This window comes from Hypanus sabinus, unplaced genomic scaffold, assembly GCF_030144855.1.
Source record: "Hypanus sabinus isolate sHypSab1 unplaced genomic scaffold, sHypSab1.hap1 scaffold_1187, whole genome shotgun sequence".
NCBI lineage: Eukaryota > Metazoa > Chordata > Chondrichthyes > Myliobatiformes > Dasyatidae > Hypanus > Hypanus sabinus.
In genome coordinates this window covers 111976-119304 of record NW_026779248.1, presented here as the reverse complement: position 1 = coordinate 119304, position 7329 = coordinate 111976, and the positions used below count along the sequence as shown (strand labels likewise).

Here is a 7329-nt window from a genome sequence, read left to right as displayed (position 1 = left end):
TGGGCGCTGATGCTTTCTGCTGAAACGTTGGGGGATGGTCCTGATACCTTTGCTGCTCCCTTCAACCTCCATTTCTCCGCCATCAGCCCGTGACCTCAGGCGCCCTGACTTTTCAGAAACCTACCAACTGTTGTTTTACAAAAACCGAATTGCTCCGCCTTTACAGCCGACCATAGCAATGATTCACCACTCTGATTCACCACAATTTTATCCTCATCTTTCTTCTAAAGGAGCACCCTTGTATTCTGAGGCAGTGCCGTCTGTCCTAGACTCCCTCCACTGGGTGAATTATTCCCACCAGACAGCTCGCAAAAAGTCAAGACGTATTTCTTCTGAACCACTGTCGCTGCAATCTGAAACCCCCAATTTCCCTTTAAGAAACGTACTTCTGATCTGTCTAAATTACTCAGCAGTTTAACGAGCTGCTGACGGACCAGATGGTCTTGACTCTCAGGAATGCAGGTGCGGCACCTTTCAGCGATCAGCGAAGGTCAGCCATTACCATTGCCGGAAAAGAGGTCGGTTCGGAAGACCTCAAGCCAGACTAAATCGACGGACTATGTAGCATCGTTTACCCGGCATCTTCTTAGCCAAAGGCCAATGACTTGAAAACAAGATACATTACATAAGCACAACGTTGCAGTTTCGGAGGGAGATGAGGGGCTGTTGTCTTCTCTGTTTCATGGAGACATGGCTCAGTTCGGTGGAACAGCCGGAAGGCTTCTCAGTCCACCGTTCGGAGAAGATAAGATTGTGGTGCTGGGGGTGGGGGGGGGGGGGTGGGAGGTGAAGGGGTGTGGGGTGGAACGGGGGTGTTGTTTCATGACTAACTCTTCATGCTCTCCGTATATAGGGGTCTTACCGCACCCTTGTTCGCCCAATCACAACACCCAATGATTGAGTTCTGTCGGTGCTGCTCACCGAGAGGTTCTCCTCATTGATCCGGACGGTACTTCACATACCGCCAGAGCAGATGTTAAGCAAGCAAACCATGTACTGAGTGCTGCGACCAGCAAACAAGGAACTGCCTACCCTGAGGACTTTCAAATCATTGCGGGGTTTCTATCAGGCTTATTTAAAAAATCCAGGCTTATTTGTCACCAGCACGTCGTCCTCAGTACCAGGGGCTCCCGCACTCTCGACCACTGTTAGGGCACGATCAGGAAAGCCTACCATTCCACCCCCAGACCATATTTCGGGAATTCTGAATGTCTGGTTTTCTTTCTCCTACATCCACCCAGGCGGAGGGTGAGGAACAAGACACCAGGTGTATCGGCAACAACGTCACCCGAATCGGCGAGAGACAGGAAAATAAAATGACCCAGAGCTCATAAGAGAATCTGAATATCACAATCTTTATAAAGACACTGGAGAACGTGTGTTTCCCACCGATTCATTCAGAGTCCAAAGTGGTCTTTAACCAGAAGCAGTGGATGAACAAGCGATCTGCAAAGTGCTGAGCAGTAGATTCACGTCAATATTTATCACATTTATTCATTATTATTATTTACCAATAAATTTTGTTTTATATTTTGCTGATTTGGTAGTTGTCTATTGCAGTAGGCAAAGCACCACCAGATTCCCTGGTGGTCTAGTGGTTAGGATTCTGCGCTCTCACCGCCGCGGCCCGGGTTCCATTCCCGGTCAGGGAATTAGGATATTGCCTAATGAAATGTGCTTGTTTTAAAACATCGTGTGTATTAACTTACTGCCACAGACACCCCATTCCTGTCTATGCTTAACCTATTTCAGCAACATAAGACCACAAAATATAGGAGCAGAGTTAGGCCGTTTGGCCCATTGGGTTTGCATCGACATTCCCTCTCAGCCCCATTCTCCTGCTTTCTACTGGTATAATTTAATGCCCTGATTAATCAGGAATCTATCGATCTCTGACAAATATGCAAAGAGACTCGGACTCCACAGGGGCCTGTGGCAACGAATCCGACAGGTTCGCCACTCGCTGGCTGAACAACTCACTCCTCATCTCTGTTCTAAAAGGATGTTCCTCTATCTCGAGGCTGCGTCCTTTGGTCTTAGATTCTCCCACCATAGGAAACATCCTCTCAACATCCTCCCTGTCAAGGCCTTTCACCATTCGACAGCTTCCAATGAGGTCCCGCGCAATCTACTGAATTCCAGAGAATGCGGGCCCGGCGCCATCAAACGCTCTTCATATCACCAGCCATTCAATCCCAGCATCATTCCTCTGAATCTCCTTTCAACCCTCTCCAGCTTCAGCCATACTTTCTCAGGTAAGGGAACTAAAACTGCTGACAATACTCCAAGCGAGGCCTCGCCAGTTCTTTATAAAGTCTCTGAATCGCATCCTTGCTTTATATTCTAGTCCTCTTGAAATGAATGCAAGCATCGCACTTTCCTTCCTCACCACAGACTCAACCTGCAAATTAACCTTTGGGACATTATGGTGCAGGTGTGTACGTCACAATGGGAGGGCTGTGCAGGGACTCCCGAGGTTTTTAGCTCCTCAGTCTTCTTGTGAGCATGTTCTCTCCTTTTAGAAAGTCTGCTCCTTCATTTCTTATATCAAAGTGTCTGACCATATATCTCCCTGCACTGCATCTCATTTACCACTTCCTTCTCCATTTTCCAACCTTCTGTAGCCTCTTAATCTCCGAGAAGGACTTACTGCTCTTTTCGCTCTGAAAAATCTGCATATGGTAGGTGGTGTCATACCAAAGTCTCCCATATCGAGCTGACTACTACACATCCTCACTTGCACCCGCTCGACCCTTGCCCCTTTCTTAATTCCCCATACTGGTCATCTGCTCTCCACGTTCAGTTCAGCGTCAGTGTGTGGATATGAAATGTATACTATCTCTTCAACAAGTGCAAACAAGCTCGATGAACTCAACATGTCGAGTAGCATCCGTTGAAAAGCGACAACTGTCGTCGAGACATCAACCGTCTCAACTTCACCACTCCTCTCTCCTATTCCTACTTCACTCCCTCTGAACGCACTGCCCTCCACTCTCTGCGCACTAATCCTAACCTCACCATCAAATCTGCAGACAAATGTGGTGACGTAGTAGTCTGGCGGACGGACTTCTACCTCACTGAGGCCAAACGGCAGCTCTCTGACACCTCCTCGTACTTACGCCAGGAACATGAACTCACCAAAGAACATCAAACCATTGTCTACTCATTTCAACGGATGCTGCCCGACCTGCTGAGTTTATCCAGCTTGTTTGTACGTGTTGATTTGACAACAACATCTGCAGTGTACTTTGTTTGAACTATCACTTTCCGTCCACAAATGCCTGACCTGCTGTCCACTGTTACTGCAGTTATTCGTTATTTGTTCTGTTTGAACAAGGAGAACGTTACTTTGAAAAATAATATCGCAGTTGCAGTCTCAATAAAGTTGGAAATAACTTTGCGAGGTCTTACATACAATAATTTTCAATAGATACAATGTAGATTTGATCTTCTTCACTCCTCACTGCACCTCAATCCACTCAGAGACACTGTCTCTCTGTAGAAGAGGGTGACCATACATTTCCCATATTGGATTCTGGTCCTACTCACTCAGTTTGCCGACATCACCTTGACTCATCTGCCCGGGGTCATCACTGCTCAATTCTCAGTGAGTGTTGTCAGGTCCAGCCGGGTTTATTGCCGTGTGCACAGGGACAGGTGCAATTAAACACTTGCAGCATCTTTGCAGGCTCGAAAAGACAGACTGTACGCAAAGCATAAATTGTACAATTCTGCATCATTAACAAAAGATGGATGTAAATCTTGTGCCAGTTTCAGACTTGGAAATAATTCCTCAGGCGAACTGATGACATAGAGTGCGAACTACTATCTCCCCGGGGGAGCATGCAGGCCCAAGAAAAGCCTGTTTATTCCTTTTCTTTAAACAGACAGACAACAGAAAGAAGGGCGAGTCTCTAGACCTCTTCAGCCAGACCCGGCATTCAATAAGATCAGGCTGGCCCAGACTTTTTCTCAATCCTCCCCCCACCCCCATACCGCAGTTGCCGGACAAAAGTCGGTCGATGTCCGCCACCAAATTCTCTACCGTCTCCCCAGGTGAGAGGAGATAAACTTCTGTTGCCCGCCTTTGTTTCGACGCCATGACAGCGCCCCCAGCATATGAATATCAGAAGCATATGGATATGAATGTTATAAAATGGGACATTGTTCTGAGTTTTGATCAGTTGGGGAGGCAGAAACAAACAGAGTCTGTGGGAGGGAACAATTCTTGGGTGAAACCCTTTTCGCAATTGGATAACACATTTGATTGACATGTGCATACACGAATGGGAGTTAGGTACGTTGCACGCCATTTGACGAGATTGGTTGATGTCGGGCAATTACACCGGCTCAGTGACAATTGGCGAGGGTGATTTTGCCGGAAGGTCAGCGAACCTATTTGTCTATGGCAATAGGTGGGGTCGCTCGGTAGACAAGAGAGCAATGGGGAATCTGTACAGTGAGTGATATGAAACGGCGAAAGCTCTTCGCGTTCAGAGACCGTGCTGCCCACTTCAGCGAATCAGTAATAATCACAATCTCCCCTCTTCCAGCCGCAGCTGAACAACATTTCTTATCGAATATGTAAATGTTTTTCTAAGTTGAAAATTCAAGTGTTTTCAGCTAACCGAAATTTCGCATGATGGTCGTGTCTTAACGGAGCACTGAACCAAAGTCCAGGACAGATATGTTTAAAAAATCGCTACTCCTTCATGTCATATTACCTGTTAGCCCCGACATTTCAGCACCAGTTCACACACATTCCCACACGCTCCACCCTAACTGTCTTATAAAAGAAAATCTATTAACGACCCACTAAAATCACGCGGTCCTTTCACTGAACACGAATATTGATAGCTAACCGTTCGCTTCAGGCTGTGAGGAAAGTGTGGGAGTGAGGAGCAAATGAAGATGTGGACAGAGAGAGAGAGAGAGAGAGAGAGACAGAGAGAGAGAGACAGAGAGAGAGAGAGAGAGAGAGAGAGAGAGAGAGAGAGAGAGAGAGAGAGAGAGAGAGAGAGAGAGAGAGAGAGAGAGAGAGGGGGGGAGGGAGGGAGGGAGAGAAAGAATATCGTGCGTGTAAGTGTGTATTAGAGAGAGATAGAGAAAGCGAGACATGGAAGTGAGGCAGGGGAGAGAGTCACATCGTAGATAGGACAAGAGAGGCAAACGGGGTAGTTTGAAAGGCAGTTAGAGAGAGAGAGAGTTATGCGGCAGCTTACCAATTTCATGTTCTCTTTTGCCCACTGTTTTCCTCACAGAGTTTTCTTGACCACCAGAGTAACTCACCTCACCGACAAAACCAAGTGGATCTTTCCGTCCCTTCATTTAAACGCGAACGCTGCAGGGCTCGTCAGTATTATCACCGTTTGGACTGAGGAGGAGAAATGGTTCATGCGTTTACACATTGCCCTTCAACCGATATACGTATTGATGCCATTCTCCCAGTTTCTTCAATTATAAAGACAAATGACATTAAATCAGAGCCATTAATTCTTAAAATTCAAAAGTTAGTTCTGATTTGGTTGAAGAGTTCTGCTCAGAGTGATAAATCGCCCGCTGTCGAACATAAGGAAGTACGTCGGTGAAAGACGCGAGGAGCTCAGCATCCATGCGGTTGTAGAACACACCGGCATCAATCGTCCTGTTCCTACTGAAAATTTACTGTTAGGCAAAGTAAGAATATCGTAGCTAAATAAACTGTATTGGCATGTCGATTTGTCGAGTTGCCACCTGTTCCCGCCCATCAGCAAGTACATTTTACATTGCGCTTGTGTGTACAGATAGATGTGCGCATAAATATAAATTTGAGCTCACTTTGAGGCAATCACCACTTACGTATAATGCATGATCCCCTCGGTTAGATCCGTCACCAGATGCAGATGAATTGAGTCACTGTCAGTTATTTTCGTGCAGTAGAAACTCAAGACCTCGACCAGCATATGTGGGTGTGGGGACGATGGTGGTGGAAGAAATTTTCAATGTTTTCCGTTGTAATACTGAATCAGGACCTCCTAATCTGCTATATATTCTCAGCTAAAAATGCTGCGAGCATTGAACTGACGGAAATATGGGATGTCAATTCCACAAATTCTCGAATCTCCCCTGTCGATCTATTGAAGAAAGTGTTACCGGCTCCGGATTTGTGTTGGATACGGTACCAGAACTCAATACATCGAAATCCATGTCGTTAATGAAAATCGAATCGGGGAAGTACCGCGTTGAACAGAGAATCAGAATCAGGTTTATTATCTCCGGCATGTGACGGGAAATTTGTTAACTTAGTAGCAGCAGTTCAATGCAATACATAATCTAGCAGAGAGAGAAAATAATAATAATAGTAAATGAAATAAAACATTTATTAAAAAATGAGATAGTGTTCTAAGCTTCAAAGTCCATTCGTGATTCTAATTGCAGAGGGGAAGAAGCTGTTCCTGAACCGCTGAGAGTGCGTTTCTGTCTCATAACCTTAGACACCCAAGGTCAACACTAATATCTGGTGCCATCTGTGTCGACGTTGCTCCTTTGCAGATTGGAAGAATTTTTATCGGTAGTGTCATGACGGTCGATTAACGTCCTTCATTTATGAGCTGTCCTGACTGTGTGAGGCTGATGACGTGACGTAGCGGGACAGCGGGCTGCAGTGAGAATACTTAGGCTGCAATTGGTTCGTTCAGTGAGGGCACAAACTGGACAAAAGTGATTATTTTGAATAAAGAGGAATGCAGGAATGTGTGAGGTCATGTACTTCGTTGGGATTAAGTTAAAATAAAGTTGCGGTGAGACTGTCAAAGGAAACTGTTCACAAAACAGAGATGGCGAGCCGATGGGTGGATCAGGTATTTTGCAAGGCAACTGCAGATTGTCAACTGAACAAAGTTTAGGGCCAGCGCTCAGGGTGTTAAATTTTATTGGCACACTACACGCTGCTGCTTGAAGTGTTAGCGCTGCGAGCAGGGTTCGAACCTGCGCGGGGAATCCACATTGGATTTCAAGTCCAACGCCTTAACCACTCGGCCATCGCAGCTCCATTAATGTTCAGCACCAATCGTAGCACTACATCTGAAATGAGGGGTGTACTTGATTTATTTTCGGTAACGGAAATGGTGAATCATCATTGCAATACAAATAGTATAATTGGAGAGCTGTGGAATTTGTTACAACCCCGTTAGATTAGAATGTGAATGTGGAGCGATAACACAGGCGTCAATATCGTAAATGAAGGAGACTTCCACTGTTGGGGATAAAGGTCAGAATCAGAATCAGGTTTATAATGATGGACATATGTCAACATTACGGTGTTGCTTTTATATTCTACTCCTCCTGAAC

The 7329-nt window shown here is 45.8% G+C and overlaps 2 non-coding genes across 2 annotated transcripts; one reads left to right on the top strand and one right to left on the bottom strand.

Annotated features, from left to right (window-relative positions):
- Positions 1-1580: 1580 nt before the first annotated feature.
- trnae-cuc (transfer RNA glutamic acid (anticodon CUC)) lies at positions 1581-1652 on the top strand. Its single transcript has one exon. It is a non-coding gene; the product is annotated as a tRNA-Glu (tRNA).
- A 5293-nt stretch (positions 1653-6945) lies between these two features.
- On the bottom strand, positions 6946-7027 carry trnas-uga (transfer RNA serine (anticodon UGA)). Its single transcript has one exon. It is a non-coding gene; the product is annotated as a tRNA-Ser (tRNA).
- Between the last annotated feature and the right edge of the window lie 302 nt (positions 7028-7329).